General features: G+C 41.6%; 1 pseudogene; it reads left to right on the top strand.

The window, feature by feature from the left end:
* Positions 1–569: 569 nt before the first annotated feature.
* Positions 570–17,817, top strand: part of LOC132888296 (solute carrier family 12 member 3-like) — a 38,306-nt pseudogene continuing 21,058 nt past the window's right edge.

The raw sequence follows: 17,817 nt of genomic DNA on the forward strand, positions 1-17,817 counted from the left end.
AACTTGAGCAACTTGTCTCCTCAGTCCCCAGACGTTTACAGACTGTTGTAAAGAGAAAAGGGGATGTCTCACAGTGGTAAACATGGCCTTGTCCCAACTTTTTTGAGATGTGTTGTTGTCATGAAATTTAAAATCACCTAATTTTTCTCTTTAAATGATACATTTTCTCAGTTTAAACATTTGGTATGTCATCTATGTTCTATTCTGAATAAAATATGGAATTTTGAAACTTCCACATCATTGCATTCCGTTTTTATTTACAATTTGTACTTTGTCCCAATTTTTTTTGGAATCGGGGTTGTACATGCTTGTTGTAGCCTGAATCCAACGGATTCTTAATTTCTTGTAGCCATTCTCATCACAGTCTAGAGCTATTATGAATAGAAAGGGCGCAAGAGTGTCACCTTGAAGTACTCCAGCAAGAATTTCAAAGGATTTAGTATCACCATCCAGAGAAAGAACTTTAGCAGAGGTATCTTTGTAAAGTACTTCAATTGCTGATGCTACTTTCTTGGGGATTCCGTGTGTAATCAGGATATCCATAAGCTAATCTCAGAGGACATGATGAGATGATCAACCTCACTTCATTCAGAGGCCAATACTCTGTCTCTCCAGCACTCAATGGTGGAGACAACCGTCAGTACACTATAGAGGACAATGGTAGTCATGACCTAAATGGAGTGACCTCGTGTGGCTCTGCTGTGCTCTCTGGATATGATGCACTAGATTCTCTACCTAGTTATGATTTTTATGCCAACACAGAGGGTTTTGAGAGAATGAAAAAATTACAACCCTCTCTCTTTCAACTTCACTCCAACCAGGAGGTAGATGGTACTCGATCATGTTGGGTATGAATTTGTTAAAAGTGTATTTTCATGTGAGCTTTAACATGAGAAATAGTATTTATATAAGGTAATTTTAAAACACTTTCATCTTGTAGGATGATAGCTCCCACCTCTGTATGAGGAGATGAGTGGTAACAAAGAGAACCCTGATGATGAAGAGCCTGCAGAACCTCCTCCAGAGCCCACTCGCTCTGGGCGCAGGGGGTCATGGTAAGGGGTAATTAAAGCTCATCGACAGTGTAAAATATTCCTAATAAGAATATTACTGTGCGTACTACATTATATGAAATTCCCATGCTGAGCATTGGGGTTGGAATAAATTGCAGTCTTTGCTGATGAGACTATAATTGAAAATTCTATTATCCTTGGCTTTTTGGATACTTTTGCATCAAACCAATTATTATGCATGTACATAAATAGTGAAAACAGCCTTCATGAGCTCAAGATTGCTTGTACAGGAACAGAACCTGACTTTTAACAGTTGTCTTTTAACTTGGAACATCTGTGAGTTTGTCCAGCAGATTCGCTGTATGCTCAACTTCTGGGGAGTGATTCTGTACCTGAGGCTTCCTTCGATCACATCTCAAGCTGGAATTGGTACATCAGCCATTTTTTTTTTAAATTCCAGCAACCCTGACTCAAGAGTAGTTTTGTAAGCAAATGGGTGCTATGATTGTATGAGTATTGGGTTAAAGTTAGGGCACTTAATTTCGAAAGTGATGTGTATGTGTAAGAACTATGACTGAATTATAAAAACATCCAAATTATGTCCTTGAATCCTTTTTTTAAATTTCAAATTATAATTCTCAAATATATCAAAATAACCTGACTATAAGTACATCAGGATCCATTACCTGTAGCTGCTTATCCTGTGCAGGGTCGCAGGCAAGCTGGAGCCTATCCCAGCTGACTATGGGCGAGAGGCGGGGTACACCCTGGACAAGTCGCCAGGTCATCACAGGGCTGACACATAGACAAACAACCATTCACACTCGCATTCACACCTACGGTCAATTTAGAGTCACCAGTTAACCTAACCTGCATGTCTTTGGACTGTGGGGGAAACCGGAGCACCCGGAGGAAACCCACGCGGACACGGGGAGAACATGCAAACTTCACACAGAAAGGCCCCCGTCGACCACTGGGCTCGAACCCAGAACCTTCTTGCTGTGAGGCGAGTGCTAACCACTACACCACTGAACACAGCACCAGATTTTTCCCAAAATAAAAATAAAAATTTGTACTCTGTTTCAAAGGGTATTCTGGTCTGTTCCATTTGGGACACTTATGTTGGTAACTTGTTTGAATATAAATGGAGTTTTTCTTGTTCCTAAGGTTTGACTTGGATTATTATCCTGCTTTCCTCCTGCATCACTGGGATCACTGGCCTCTCTACCTTTGCTATTGCTACCAATGGCAAAGTCAAAGGAGGCAGGGCTTTTACTCATTTTACTCAGCATATCTCCGTTATGTGGTAACACAATACAAACCTCTCCAGAAACTTTCATAATTTTCTCCTTAATTCTTCCTCAGGTGGCACTTATTTCCTGATCTCACGCAGTTTCGGTCCAGAGCTGGGAGGATCCACTGGACTGATCTTTGTGTTTGCTAATACAGTGGCTGTAGCTATGCACACTGTAGGCTTTGCTGAGACTGTACAAGTGCTAATGCAGGTGGACTTAAAATATCAAATCACTGAGTTTCCTATTCCTGTTGGAACAATATTTGTGTTAAACTGTCCTTCCAATGGGGGTGGCACGGTGGTGTAGTGGTTAACACTGTGGCCTCACAGCAAGAAGGTCCTGGGTTCGAGCCCAGCGGCCGGTGAGGGCCATTCTGTGTGGAGTTTGCATGTTCTCCCCGTGTCTGCGTGGGTTTCCTCCTGGTGCTCCAGTGTCCCCCAAAGACATGCAGGTTAGGCTAATTGGTGGCTCTAAATTGACTGTAGGTGTGAATGTGAGTGGTTGTTTGTGTCTATGTGTCAGCTGTGTGATAACCTGGCAACTTGTCCAGGGTGTACCATAGTCAGCTGGGATAGGCTCCAGCTTGCCTGCGATCCTGTAGAACAGGATAAGCAGCTACAGATAATGGATGGATAGATGTCCTTCCAATGTTTATCCAATGTTAGGAGAATGGAACAAGCATTGTAGACCCCCTCAGTGACATCCGCATCATTGGTGTCACCTGTCTGCTGGCAATTTCTTTCGCTGGTATGAAGTGGGAGTCCAAGGTCTGTGTCAGAATGAAAGAGCATTATGCTTATGAATTTATCAGCCTGACCTGAGCAAGCTGTATTGTTAATCAATTCATCAGGCCCAGGTTTTGTTCTTCTTGGTTATCATGGTTTCCTTCGCAAACTACATTGTTGGTGCCATCATCCCTGCCACTCCTCAGAAGCAAGCTAAAGGCTTCTTCAGCTACAGAGGTCAGGGTGTGGCATGATTGTGGATTATATGATTTTTCTCAACACACACACACACATACACAGTGGCATGCAAAAGTTTGGGCACCCTTACTGAAAATGTCTGTTACTGTGAATAGTTAAGTGAGCAGAAGATGAACTGATCACCAAAAGGCATAAAGGTAAAGATGACACATTTATTTTCAGCATTTTCTGCAAGATTTGTGTATTATTTTTGTTTTGTACAATTGGAGAGTGAAAAAAGAAAAGGAACACCATGCAAAAGTTTGGGCACCCCAATACATTTGAGTTCTCAGGTAACTTTTACCAAGGTTCCAGACCTTAATTAGCTTATTGAGCTGTGGCTTGTTCAAATTCTTCATTAGGAAAGGTCAGATAATGCAGATTTCAAAGCTGTATAAATTCTCTGACTCCTCAAACTTGTCTCTAAAATCAACAGCCTCTAAGTAACTCCCTCGCATTCTGAATAATAAAATATTTGATGCTCACAAAGCAGGAGAAGGCTACAAGAACATAGCAAAGTGTTTTCAGGTAGCTGTTTCATCAGATTGTAATGTTATTAAGAAATGGCAGTTAACAGAAACAGTGGAGATCAAGGTGAGGTCTGGAAGATAAAGAAAACTTTCTGAAAGCTCTGCTCGTTGGATTGCTAGAAAGGCAAATAAAAAATCTTGTTTGACTGCAAAAGACCTTCAGAAAGATTTAGCAGACCCTGGAGTGGTGGTGCACTGTTCTACTATGCAGCGATACCTGAACAAATATGACCTTCATGGGAGAGTCATCAGAAGAAAACCTTTCCTGCATCCTAGCCACAAAATTCAGGGTCTGAAGTTTGCAAATGAACATCTAAATAAGCCTGATGCATTTTGGAAACAAGTCCTGTGGACTGATGAAATCAAAATAGAACTTTTTGGCCACAATGTGCAAAGGTATGTTTGGAGAAAAAAGCGTGCCAAATTCCAGGAAAAGAACACCTCTCCAACTCTGGGTGTGGATCGATCATGCTTTGGGGTTGCGTTGCAGCCAGTGGCACAGGGCACATTTCACTGGTTGAGGGAAGCATGGATTCGAATAAATACCAGCAAATTCTGGAAGCAAACATCACACCATCTGTAAAAAAGTTGAAGTTAAAAAGAGGACGGGGCCTACAATCAGGGGCGCTGCTGGGGGGGGGGGGGGGAGTTAGGACGATTCTAAGGGCCTGGCACTGACAGGGGGCCCTGTGAGGGATATTAATATTATTTTAATAGTATTGCCTTGTGTAAGTTTTTGAAATAAAATATTTCATTTCATCTGTTAAAATATGCAAATTATACATGGTTATGATTTGCTATCACATTTCCTTGAATTATTTATGATATTGTCATTTCACCCCTCCTCCCTTTTTAGTAATGGTACAGTCTGATTGTGGGCGGGGACAGTGAACTGTGTAGCTCCGTGTGTGCACAGCGCCGCTATTAGCGCAGCTCACAGCAGCTGGGGGTTTGTCTCCGTGCGCAATAGAGGTGAACATTCTAGAAGTTGCTAAGCAGGAGTGCTGGCGGTGAGATAAATTATGCAGTCTGGATATCAAAAACGGAAGGAGAAGCAGCAGAAAGGGAGAAAAAGGGTCGACAATTGGTGACTCAGTTTTTCCCAGAGAAAGCTAGCCTATTATTCACTGACACTCGATGCCATTACAGCATGCTAGCTAATGATAGACTAGCAGATTTCATTTTAACCGAGTTGGAATATCAAGACAACACTTTTCAATAAACAGTGCAGTGTCATTTTATTTAAATACTTAACGTTTATTGCCATGGAAGAGCAGATGAATGTAATGTAGAAGGTCTGCACAGAACTAGCTAAACTTGTGCAGTAAACTAGCCTACTGGGCTAATACGTGAGGTAAAATATTCGGCTAGCCTACAGTACATGATACTGGTGCTAATAACTGGTTTCAAAACTATTGAGGTGCCCTCAACATCCACAGATTCAGCCTCAGGAATAGGACCCCAGCCCTCAACCCAAATCCTAGGAGAAGGAGGTGAGCAATACAATCCATGAATAAAGGATTTAGGGTTAAAAACTATTTTAATTGCTAGGCTACAGTAAGCAGCATTAGGCTATTAAGACTTGCAATAAAATGAAAAGACATTTCTTTTTTTATGAGCAACTATTCTTCGGTAACTTGGTATGGAGTTCATTCAATCAAAATGTTCATGTGTTAAATCTCGCTGGGGTACACGCTGCAGGATCAAGTGAGGAAGTGTCAGCTTTTTTTGGCTTTATCAATTGTCTTTACAAATTTGTAAGTGCCAGTCCAGAACGATGAGCCATATACAAAGAAACTACCGGCTGCTCTCTCCACAGCTTGTCTGACACTCGCTGGAGTGCAAGAATTGATGCTGTTAAACCGACAACAGTCTATTCAGTCTAATTCTGACAGTTCTGCATTTAAAATGTTCATATACCAAATAATTGTATCACCTAAACTTGCTCGGTAGCTGATCACATGCATAGTAAAGTAGAAGTGCCAGCCAAAAACAGACTTCAAATTCAGTTGCTTGTGCTTGAAAATTTTACCGGGGGGGCCCTAAATTGTAATCTTCCATAGGGCCCAAGATTTCTAGCGGCGCCCCTGCCTACAATAAGACGATGATCCAAAACACACCTCAAAATCTACAATGGAATACCTCAAGAGGCCCAAGCTGAAGGTTTTGCCCTGGCCCTCACAGTCCCCTGACCTAAACATCATTGAAAATCTGTGGATAGATCTCAAAAGAGCAGTGCATGCAAGACAGTCCAAGAAACTTGTAGAACTGGAAACCTTTTGCAAGGACAGATGTGTGAAAATCCCCCAGGTAAGAACTGAAAGATTATTAGCTGGCTACAAAAAGTGTTTACAAGCTGTGATACTTGCCAAAGTGGGTGTTACTAGGTACTAACCATCCAGGGTGCCCAAACTTTTGCTTTGGGCCCTTGTCCTTTTTTGTCATTTTGAAAATGTAAAAGATGAAAATAAAATTTTTTTTTTATTTTGCTTATATAAAGGGAATGAGTCATCTTTAACTTTATGGCTTTTGGAGATCATTTCATCTTCAACTTGCTTAACTGTTCACAGTAACAGCAATTTTGACCAGGGGTGCCCAAACTTTTGCACACCACTATATATATATATATATATATATATATATATATATATATATATATATATATATATATGGGTGGCACGGTGGTGTAGTGGTTAGTGCTGTCGCCTCACAGCAAGAAGGTCTGGGTTCGAGCCCCGTGGCTGGTGAGGGCCTTTCTGTGTGGAGTTTGCATGTTCTCCCCGTGTCCGCGTGGGTTTCCTCCGGGTGCTCCAGTTTCCCCCACAGTCCAAAGACATGCAGGTTAGGTTAACTGGTGACTCTAAATTGACTGTGAGTGTGAATGGTTGTCTGTGTCTATGTGTCAGCCCTGTGATGACCTGGCGACTTGTCCAGGGTGTACCCCGCCTTTCGCCCGTAGTCAGCTGGGATAGGCTCCAGCTTGCCTGCAACCCTGTAGAACAGGATAAAACGGCTAGAGATGATATAAAGTGCACATGTCTTACAGTGTGCTTTTGCTTGTGCCTACCAGTGGATATTTTTGCAGAAAACTTCATGCCCAGCTGGCGTGGGCCAGAAGGCAGCTTCTTTGGCATGTTCTCCATCTTCTTTCCCTCAGCCACAGGCATTCTTGCAGGAGCCAATATCTCTGGAGACCTGAAGGCAAGTTTAGCTATTTCAGTCACCCATTAATTCATTTGTTCATAAGTTATGCACTCCTTTATGCTGCATATGCTCCAGCTTGCCTGCGACCCTGTAGAACAGGATAAAGTGGCTACAGGAGATGAGATGAGATATATCACGAAATCCCTTTGACACACATATGTGACTACTTCAATTGTTTTTCTGTATATGCTTGCATATTCTAACACATTCACACACAAACACACACATCCTCATAGGACCTCAATGTGGCTATACCACATGGTACAATGCTGGTCATTTTCTGGACCACCATATCTTATCTCATCTCTGCAACCATTGGTAAGCGGCAGCAGCATATATTTTGGAAAAATCATATAACTGTACTATTTGTTGTTCTTGTCTGATCAATACTGATGCTTGACACTAGACATTTAAGTGCATCAAGATTGTGCCTGGAGTGGTACAGTGACACAGTGGCTAGATTTCCCAACTCATAGCTCCAGGGTTGAGCCTGAGCTTGGGTTAAATCTGTGTGGAGATTTGCATGCTCTCCATGTCCACATGGGTTCCCTCTGGGCTCTCTGGGTTCCTCCCTCTACCTACAAACATGCTCATGGTTGGGAGGAAACTAGTGTATGTGTGTGCATGCATGGTGCCCTGTGATGGATTGGTATTCAACCCAGGGTGTATTCCTTCTTTGAGCACAGTGAGACCCAGAGTAGGATAAAGCTGAAGATGAATGAATGAATGAAAGAAAATCTTTCCTGACTGTCAGCATTTTGAAATAAGGTTGTTTTTGTTTGTTTTTCCCCTGTATCAGGCTCATGTGTAGTGTGTGATGCTTCTGGTAATCTCAGTGACACTCTATCACTGGATCTGATGGTGAAGACTGCCTGGGGACTGCCTGTAAATATGGCTGGAACTTTTGTGACTGCACTGCCAACAAGACCTGCACTTATGGCCTTAGCAATTATTACCAGGTAGCCATATGTATTTCAAGTCAAGTCAAATTTATTTGTATAGCACTTTTAACAATAGACACTGTCGCAAAACAGCTTTACAGAATTTGAACGACTTAAAACATGAGCTGATTTTTTCCCTAATCTATCCCCAATGAGCAGCCTGTGGCGACGGTGGCAAGGAAAAACTCCCTCAGACAACATGAGGAAGAAACCTCGAGAGGAACCAGACTCAAAAGGGAACCCATCCTCATTTGGGCAACAACAGACAGCATGACTATAACATTAACAGTTTTAACATGAAGTCAGTTTCGTTGATGTTATAACTCTTCATTGATGGAAACTTGAGTGCAAAACTGTTCATGACAACTGCAGTCCTAAAGTTAGCAAGTCAACTGTAGTCCTCAGCCATAAAAGCATTACTGTAAGTGTCCAGAGCGTCCTCCAAGTGTGACTTTCAACTGTCCATATGGGGCCGTCCTCTACAGGAGCGATGCGATGAGACTCCAACCAGACATAGGGCACCAGGATGGATCAGGCAGGTCCGAGGAGCAGAAGAGGTCAGCATCTCGATCCCAGGACCGACATGTAACTCAGAGGGACAGATGGGGGGGAGGGAGGGGAAGAGAGAGAAAACAGGTTGATAGGTATGCCCAATCAGTGCGTTTACATGCATATCCAAATCGAGCTACTGTCGGTAATCGAGCTAAGGGTCCCAGCAGGGGTGCCAGAGAAATCCAATCCTACATGCACACAAGGAAATCGAGCTATTGTGTGAGGTACATTGTGCACCCGAGCCACAGGTGGCGCTACACGCCCCATCGTGTTGGTACACTTCCGGTTGTCGTCATGAAGAAGAGCTATTCAAGAGTATAAACAAAGTTATCGTGTTGCCAGATACTGCTGACGTTTTCCAGCCCAAAACATGTTCAAATCCGCCAAAATGCACTTAAAACCGCCCAATCTGGCAACACTGGCAGTTCCATGTTCACAAGTTCCGTGTTCAAGCTGTTAGGCTTGCTCTAACAGACTGTATGGCTACAAACTGTCCTGCGCAGACCACTGTTTTGTAAGACAACTTATTTTGCACAATTGTATATTTTTCTAAAGTCCATTTTTTGCTTACAAAAAAAATTTTTTTTTGCTTACAATTTAACTTGTGTCTTAATAAACACACAAAAAGTTCAATTGTTTTGTTTTTATGGGCATTCTTCAGATGTTGGACACACACACACACACACACACACACACACACACACACACACACACACAAATACAGTGACTTGTTTATGTACACAATTCACAGCTATGCAACAGCTGTACAGATGTATTTGGTGATACAGTAAGTGAGCTAAATTTTAAGTGCAAACAATGCCACAAAAAGAAAAGATTCATGCCGTTGTCATGATTCGTTGTCATGCCGACCGAGGCTGTTGTGTTTCCCGCTTGTGGTCTTGTCACTCGTCACTTCCGGAAGGGGCAGTGCTGAAGTAAGTAGCTCGACTACGTAGCTCGATAGGGTTTACATGCACTAAGTAGCTCAGGAAAAATCGCATAATCTAGGTCGTGTAGCTCGATTCCGAGAAATCAAGTTCGGTTCGATTTCAGCCGAGCTAAGGTGTTTCCATGGCATTTAGAACTTCGATTTCAGTTGAGCAACGGCAGAAATTCGATTTTCTCTATGTGCATGTAAACGCACTGAATGTCACCTGAATAAGCAGGAACAGTATACATACTCAGTGTGTTTACATGCACATAGAGAGAATTGAATTTCTGCCGTTGCTCGACTGAAATCGAAGTTCAAAATGCCATGTATACACCTTAATTCGGTTGAAATTGAACCGAACTTGATTTCTCGGAATCGAGCTACACGACCTAGATTATGCGATTTCTGCCGAGCTACTTAGTGCATGTAAACCCTATCGAGCTACGTAGTCGAGCTACTTACTTCAGCACTGCCCCTTCCGGGAGTGACGAGACCACAAGCGGGAAACACAACAGCCTCGGTCGGCATGACAACGGCATGAATCTTTTCTTTTTGTGGCATTGTTTGCACTGTTAAAATTTAGCTCACTTACTGTATCACCAAAGACATCTGTACAGCTGTTGCATACCTGTGAATTGTGTACATAAACAAGTCATTGTATTTGTGTGTGTGTGTGTATATGTGTGTGTATGTGTGTGTATATATATATATATATATATATATATATATATATATATATATATATATATATATATATATATATAAATAAAAATACACACACAGTGGTGCTTGAAAGTTTGTGAGCCCTTTAGTATTTTCTATATTTCTGCATAAATATGACCTAAAACATCATCAGATTTTAACACAAGTCCTAAAAGTAGATAAAGAGAACCCAGTTAAACAAATGAGACAAAAATATTATACTCTGTCATTTATTTATTGAGGAAAATGAGCCGATATTACATATCTGTGAGTGGCAAAAGTATGTGAACCTCTAGGATTAGCAGTTAATTTGAAGGTGAAATTAGAGTCAGGTGTTTTCAATCAATGGGATGACAATCAGGTGTGAGTGGGCACCCTATTTTATTTAAAGAACAGGGATCTATCAAAGCCTGATCTTCACAACACGTTTGTGGAAGTGTATCATGGCACGAACAAAGGAGATTTCTGAGGACCTCAGAAAAAGCATTGTTGATGCTCATCAGGCTGGAAAAGGTTACAAAACCATCTCTAAAGAGTTTGGACTCCACCAATCCACAGTCAGACAGATTGTGTACAAATGGAGGAAATTCAAGTCCATTGTTACCCTCCCCAGGAGTGGTCGACCAATGAAGATCACTCCAAGAGTAAGGCGTGTAATAGTCGGCGAGGTCACAAAGGACCCCGGGGTAATTTCTAAGCAACTGAAGGCCTCTCTCACATTGACTAATGTTCATGTTCATGAATCCACCACCAGGAGAACACTGAACAACAATGGTGTGCATGACAGAGTTGCAAGGAGAAAGCCACTGCTCTCCAAAAAGAACATTGCTGCTCATCTGCAGTTTGCTAAAGAGCACGTGGACAAGCCAGAAGGCTATTGGAAAAATGTTTTGTGGATGGAGGAGACCAAAATAGAACTTTTGGTTTAAATGAGAAGCGTTATGTTTGGAGAAAGGAAAACACTGCATTCCAGCATAAGAACCTTATCCCATCTGTGAAACATGGTGGTGGTAGTATCATGGTTTGGGCCTGTTTTGCTGCATCTGGATCAGGACGGCTTGCCATCATTGATGGAACAATGAATTCTGAATTATACCAGCGAATTCTAAAGGAAAATGTCAGGACATCTGTCCATGAACTGAATCTCAAGAGAAGGTGGGTCATGCAGCAAGACAACGACCCTAAGCACACAAGTCGTTCTACCAAAGAATGATTAAAGAAGAATAAAGTTAATGTTTTGGAATGGCCAAGTCAAAGTCCTGACCTTAATCCAATGGAAATGTTGTGGAAGGACCTGAAGCGAGCAGTTCATATGAGGAAACCCACCAACATCCCAGAGTTGAAGCTGTTCTGTACGGAGGAATGGGCTAAAATTCCTCCAAGCCGGTGTGCAGGACTGATCAACAGTTACCGGAAACGTTTAGTTGCAGTTATTGCTGCACAAGGGGGTCACACCAGATACTGAAAGCAAAGGTTCACATACTTTTGCCACTCACAGATATGTAATATCGGATCATTTTCCTCAATAAATAAATGATCAAGTATAATATTTTTGTCTCATTTGTTTAACTGGGTTCTGTTTATCTACTTTTAGGACTTGTGTGAAAATCTGATGTTGTTTTAGGTCATATTTATGCAAAAATATAGAAAATTCTAAAGGGTTCACAAACTTTCAAGCACCACTGTGTGTGTGTGTATATATATATATATATATATATATATATATATATATATATATATATATATATATATGTGTGTGTATATATATGTGTATATGTGCTGTCAAAAATGTCGCGTTATTAACGCGTTAACTTGACTCAATTTTAACGGCGATAATTTTTTTATCGCGAGATTAACACTCTGTGACATGATGCCACGCCCTGCACAGCCAGAGTCCTCTGCCCTCCCCCGAAGCGCCACGGTGCTCGGCTTAAGTTTTTCATTTTCCCATCGGCGACTCCAGCCCCACTTTGCAGTGGCTGTGACAAGACGTGTTATGCTCTGCAATAAAAAAAAAAAAAAAATTGGTACAACCAGTGTTCGAACTATGCCGATATTTTTGGGGGGTCCCTTATTTTCCCTTGGGGGGGTGCTTGCGCTTGTCTCAAAGCGCGGATCTCCATCGCGCACTCACTTCGGATATGCAAATGCTTCCCGTTACACACGATTGCTATGTCAATAAACATCATTTTGCCAATATTTTAGAGACCCCCCCCAACATTTCCCAAATCATGTTTTCAAGGGATCTCATGTCTGTTTCAGGGGATCTCGGATCCCCCGAGTACCCCCGTAGTTCGAACGGTGAGCAAGCCCATTCACTTTTTTATGCTGATAAGAGAATTACAATGGTTTTTCATGTGACAAAAATGTGCGATTGAATTGCAATTAATCGCGAGTTAACTATGACAGTCGCGACATTAATCGCGATTAAATATTTTAATCGCTTGACAGCACTAATATATGTGTATATGTGTGTGTGTATGTATGTATGTCCAACATCTGAAGAATGTCAATAAAAACAAAACAGTTGAACTTTTTGTGTTTATTAAGACATAAGTTAAATTGTAAGCAAAAAAAAAATTTTTTTGTAAGCAAAAAATGGACTTTAGAAAAATATACAATTGTGCAAAATAAGTTGTCTTACAAAACAGTGGTCTGCGCAGGACAATTTGTAGCCATACAGTATTAGAGCAAGCCTAACAGCTTGAACACGGAACTGTCAGTGTTGTCAGATTGGGCGGTTTTAAGTGCATTTTGGCGGATTTGAACATGTTTTGGGCTGGAAAACGTCAGCAGTATCTGGCAACACTCCTGATAACTTTGTTTATACTCTTGAATAGCTCTTCTTCATGACGACAACCGGAAGTGTACCAACACGATGGGGCGTGTAGCGCCACCTGTGGCTCGGGTGCACAATGTACCTCACACAATAGCTCGATTTCCTTGTGTGCATGTAGGATTGGATTTCTCTGGCACCCCTGCTGGGACCCTTAGCTCGATTACCGACAGTAGCTCGATTTGGATGTGCATGACTGAGTGAAAGCAGGGACTCCGACAAAACTAACTATGACAGCATAACTAAAAGGGGAGAACCAGAAGGTAACACAGGCATGAGGGAGCCCTGGGACATAAAGCAGCAGCCACTACACCATCAACAAACTCGAGTGAGCAAGCGAGTGGGGGACTGACTGCATCCATACATCCCAGTTTACCAAAACACTCCATGTCTGAGGACCCTCCAGATCTTCTCCTTTACCTCATAAGCACCATTAACAAAAGACTTGACTAAACAGATATGTTTTTAGCCTAGACTTAAAAGCTGAGACTGTGTCTGATTCCCGAACGCTACTTGGAGGGCTGTTCCATAACTGTGGGGCTTTATGGACTTTAACTGTATTTAAGTTATTCCATGAAATCAAGTCGTATATAAGGTGATAGCCGATGAGGTGTGTAGCACCAAGTTGGCTTTAAGCCATGCACACTGAGACTGAGTGGAATAACTGTTTTATTATAACCACATTCACTGGATTTTGAGAAACAGAGCATTTTTTAAAATTTGATAAATAAAAACATTACACAAAACATCCGATAAAATCATTTCTGCTTAGAATGTAAACAAACCGGTGAAATGACAGTAGCAATTTGTGAAAAATGCTTGTCAAATACTTTCATTCCATATTTTGGTACTTTTTTTTGTATTTTTGAGGTTTTGTTTTCAAGTCGAGTTTTTATTTCGTCCTCAGTTAGTTCAGCAACACACTCTGCCATTTTGTTTGTCGCAATTCACGGCATATGAGTTGATAGCCTAGTAGTAAAGTAGCCAATTAGAGTACACGATTGCTCATATCCAGTGAATATGGATAGAATTATTAACGATCTACTTTGAGGCTATTGACTGCAATATTAGAATGAAAGTTGAATCTTTAGAACCTGATCCGTTTGAGCGTATAAAGTGTACCAGATGTAAGAGAGCTGGACAGATTAAAGTACTAAAGCCCTGCGTCAGTTATTTCTTTAGATAGAGATGAAGCAAGGGCTAAATCCCACTGGCACCACTGTAGTCAAATGGCATAGGTAATGTAGGAAACCGTTAACCAAAGTGAAAACAGACCATTGATGAAAGAAGTAGAAAAAAAAAATCATTACAGATTCCTGTTCTTGGCTGCAGGAGTGGAACCCAATATGGTCTTCTACTGTTGCATGCTGAGATGCTTTTCTGCTCCACCATGGTTGTAAATAGTTACTATGAGTTACTATATCCTTCCTGGCAGCTCAAAACAATCTGGCCATTTTCCTCTGAGCTCTCTTATCAACAAGACGCTTCCACCCACAGAACTGTCGCTCACTCAGTGTGTGTGTGTGTGTGTATGTGTATGTGTGTATATATATATATATATATATACACACACACACAGTATATCTCATTATCTGTAGCCGCTTTATCCTGTTCTACAGGGTCGCAGGCAAGCTGGAGCCTATCCCAGCTGACTACGGGCGAAAGGCAGGGTACACCCTGGACAAGTCGCCAGGTCATCACAGGTGTGATTTTCTTTTTATTATATAGACACATTCACAAACAAACAGTACCCAAATGTATTAAAACAATTCATTGATTTCCTCACAAGGGACATACATATATATGTATATATATGTATATGTTATTTACCAGCTGGGAGGGCCATATCGTGAAATACCGTGACTGTGGTCTTGAAAGTAGTGACTGAGGCCATCTGGGCCAAGGTCAGTATTCAAGGCCGAGGTCACGGTATTTCACCATACGGACCGACCTTAAGCTGGTAAATAATATATTTATTTTTTCTTTACCAAATTCTAACAGAAAACGAGAGCGCCCGAAAGGGAAAGCCGAGCCGAGCCGCCATTTTGAATCCTCATTCACGGCTGTAATGCAAATGGCTTCCTCTCCGGTATACAAGTGCACTTCCATGGCAGGAAAAAAATACATTTTGCTGCCTATGTAGTCCCCTATTTATACAAATAGGAGTCATTCAGGATTCAGCCATGTTTTTGCTCGGCGTTAGCAAGTTACAGGTTTTTAGCTTTCTCCTGAAATGTTTTCTTTTATTTCTTCTTCCTCAGGGTAGTAAAACTCGCTTTCACTGTGAACACTGTCGTTATCACTATCCATGTTGTAAAATTAATGCTATTCTCCTGAGAAATGCTGGCAAAAATTTATAAGATTTTTGATAATCTTATAAATAAATCATAAAAAAAAGATAAATGTTGACAAAAAATGCTACTATGATGATAAATCTGTATAATTTATCAAGCTGGATATGAATGGATTGATTCATAAATTGTTTATATGAGCGTTTATACAAGAAATTTGGTCTTCATGAAAATCCTGTAAATTCAGAAAAATTGTTCATTACATTACAGGCACTCTTATCCAGAGTGATGTACAACATACCCAGAGCAGTCTGGGAAGCAGTTGGGGGTTAGGTGCCTTGCTCAAGGGCATTTCAACCAATCCGGCTGGTCCAGGGAACCAAACTGGCGACCTTTTGGTCCTAAAGCTACTTCACTAACTAATAGGCCATGGCTTCCCCCAGTTCAGGTCCTACTCATGCCCCTGATTGTGGTAAATTTACACATCAGAAGACTAACTAATCTAAACCTTGATTTGATCAATTTCAAATCTCATCTCATCTCATTATCTCTAGCCGCTTTTATCCTGTTCTACAGGGTCGCAGGCAAGCTGGAGCCTATCCCAGCTGACTACGGGCGAAAGGCGGGGTACACCCTGGACAAGTCGCCAGGTCATCACAGGGCTGACACATAGACACAGACAACCATTCACACTCACACCTACGGTCAATTTAGTCACCAGTTAACCTAACCTGCATGCCTTTGGACTGTGGGGGAAACTGGAGCACCCGGAGGAAACCCACGCTGGCCACGGGGCTCGAACCTGGACCTTCTTGCTGTGAGGCGACAGCGCTAACCACTACACCACCGTGCCGCCTGATGGAGAAGTGTTATAAATAATGGCTGTATATACGATCAGTTTAAATTTCTTTTTTCTTATCATGTTTACAGCATTTAGCAGATGCCCTTATCTTATCGAATTGCTTTGTATTCTCAATCAAAAACACATCTTTAGTTCACTTGGTCAGAGACTAAGAATACCCTCAAAAACATTTGTGAACCTCGTTCATTTTATATTATTGGCATTAATTAAAGAAAATAAAAATAAAATAGGGGTGGCACGGTGGTGTAGTGGTTAGCGCTGTCGCCTCACTGCAAGAAAGTCCGGGTTCGAGCCCTGTGGCTGGTGAGGGCCTTTCTGTGTGGAGTTTGCATGTTCTCCCCGTGTCCGCGTGGGTTTCTTCTGGGTGCTCCGGTTTCCCCCACAGTCCAAAGACATGCAGGTTAGGTTAACTGGTGACTCTAAATTGACCGTAGGTGTGAATGTGAGTGTGAATGGTTGTCTGTGTCTATGTGTCAGCCCTGTGATGACCTGGCGACTTGTCCAGGGTGTACCCTGCCTTTCGCCCGTAGTCAGCTGGGATAGGCTCCAGCTTGCCTGCAACCCTGTAGAACAGGATAAAGTGGGTAGAGATAATGAGACGAGATGAAAAATAAAATAAAGTGAGCCAACACAAACCCATAAATTAAACAGGGGCGTAGCTAGGATTTTTCGGGGGGGTGTCACACGCTGACTGGCAGCCTGAGTACATACCCACAGGTTTGTAAATGAAAAAATACATTGAATACATTTGAGGAAATAACACGGTCTTTGCATCCGTCTTTCATCTCATGTTGTGAGCTGTTAAGTCTCTCTGATTTATTGTTATCAATTTTATATAGATATTTTGCTAACAACACAGCATCAGGAGCAGTTAACGACATAAACCTGATCTCTGAGTGTTTTCTCTTGCAACAATTATAGATATTTTTTGGGAAAATCCTCAAGGAAATAAGGCTCCTAGCTGGCACATTACAGTGGTGCTTGAAAGTTTGTGAACCCTTTAGGGATTTTCTAGATTTCTATATAAATATGACCTAAAACATAATCAGATTTTCACACAAGTCCTAAAAGTAGATAAAGAGAACCCAGTTAAACAAATGAGACAAAAATATTATACTTGGTCATTTATTTATTCATTGAGGAAAATGATCCAATATTACATATCTGTGAGTGGCAAAAGTATGTGAACCTTTGCTTTCAGTATCTGGTGTGACCCCCTTGTGCAGCAATAACTGCAACTAAACGTTTCCGGTAACTGTTGATCAGTCCTGCCCACCGGCTTGGAGGAATTTTAGCCCATTCCTCTGAACAGAACAGCTTCAACTCTGGGATGTTGGTGGGTTTCCTCACATGAACTGCTCGCTTCAGGTCCTTCTACAACATTTCGACTGGATTAAGGTCAGGACTTTGACTTGGCCATTCCAAAACATTAACTTTATTCTTCTTTAACCATTCTTTGGTAGAACGACTTGTGTGCTTAGGATCGTTGTCTTGCTGCATGACCCACCTTCTCTTGAGATTCAGTTCATGGACAGATGTCCTGACATTTTCCTTTAGAATATGCTGGTATAATTCAGAATTCATTGTTCCATCAATGATGGCAAGCCGTCCTGATCCAGATGCAGCAAAACAGGCCCAAACCATGATACTACCACCACCATGTTTCACAGATGGGATAAGGTTCTTATGCTGGAATGC

Source organism: Neoarius graeffei, chromosome 6 (genome assembly GCF_027579695.1).
Source record: "Neoarius graeffei isolate fNeoGra1 chromosome 6, fNeoGra1.pri, whole genome shotgun sequence".
Classification (NCBI taxonomy): domain Eukaryota; kingdom Metazoa; phylum Chordata; class Actinopteri; order Siluriformes; family Ariidae; genus Neoarius; species Neoarius graeffei.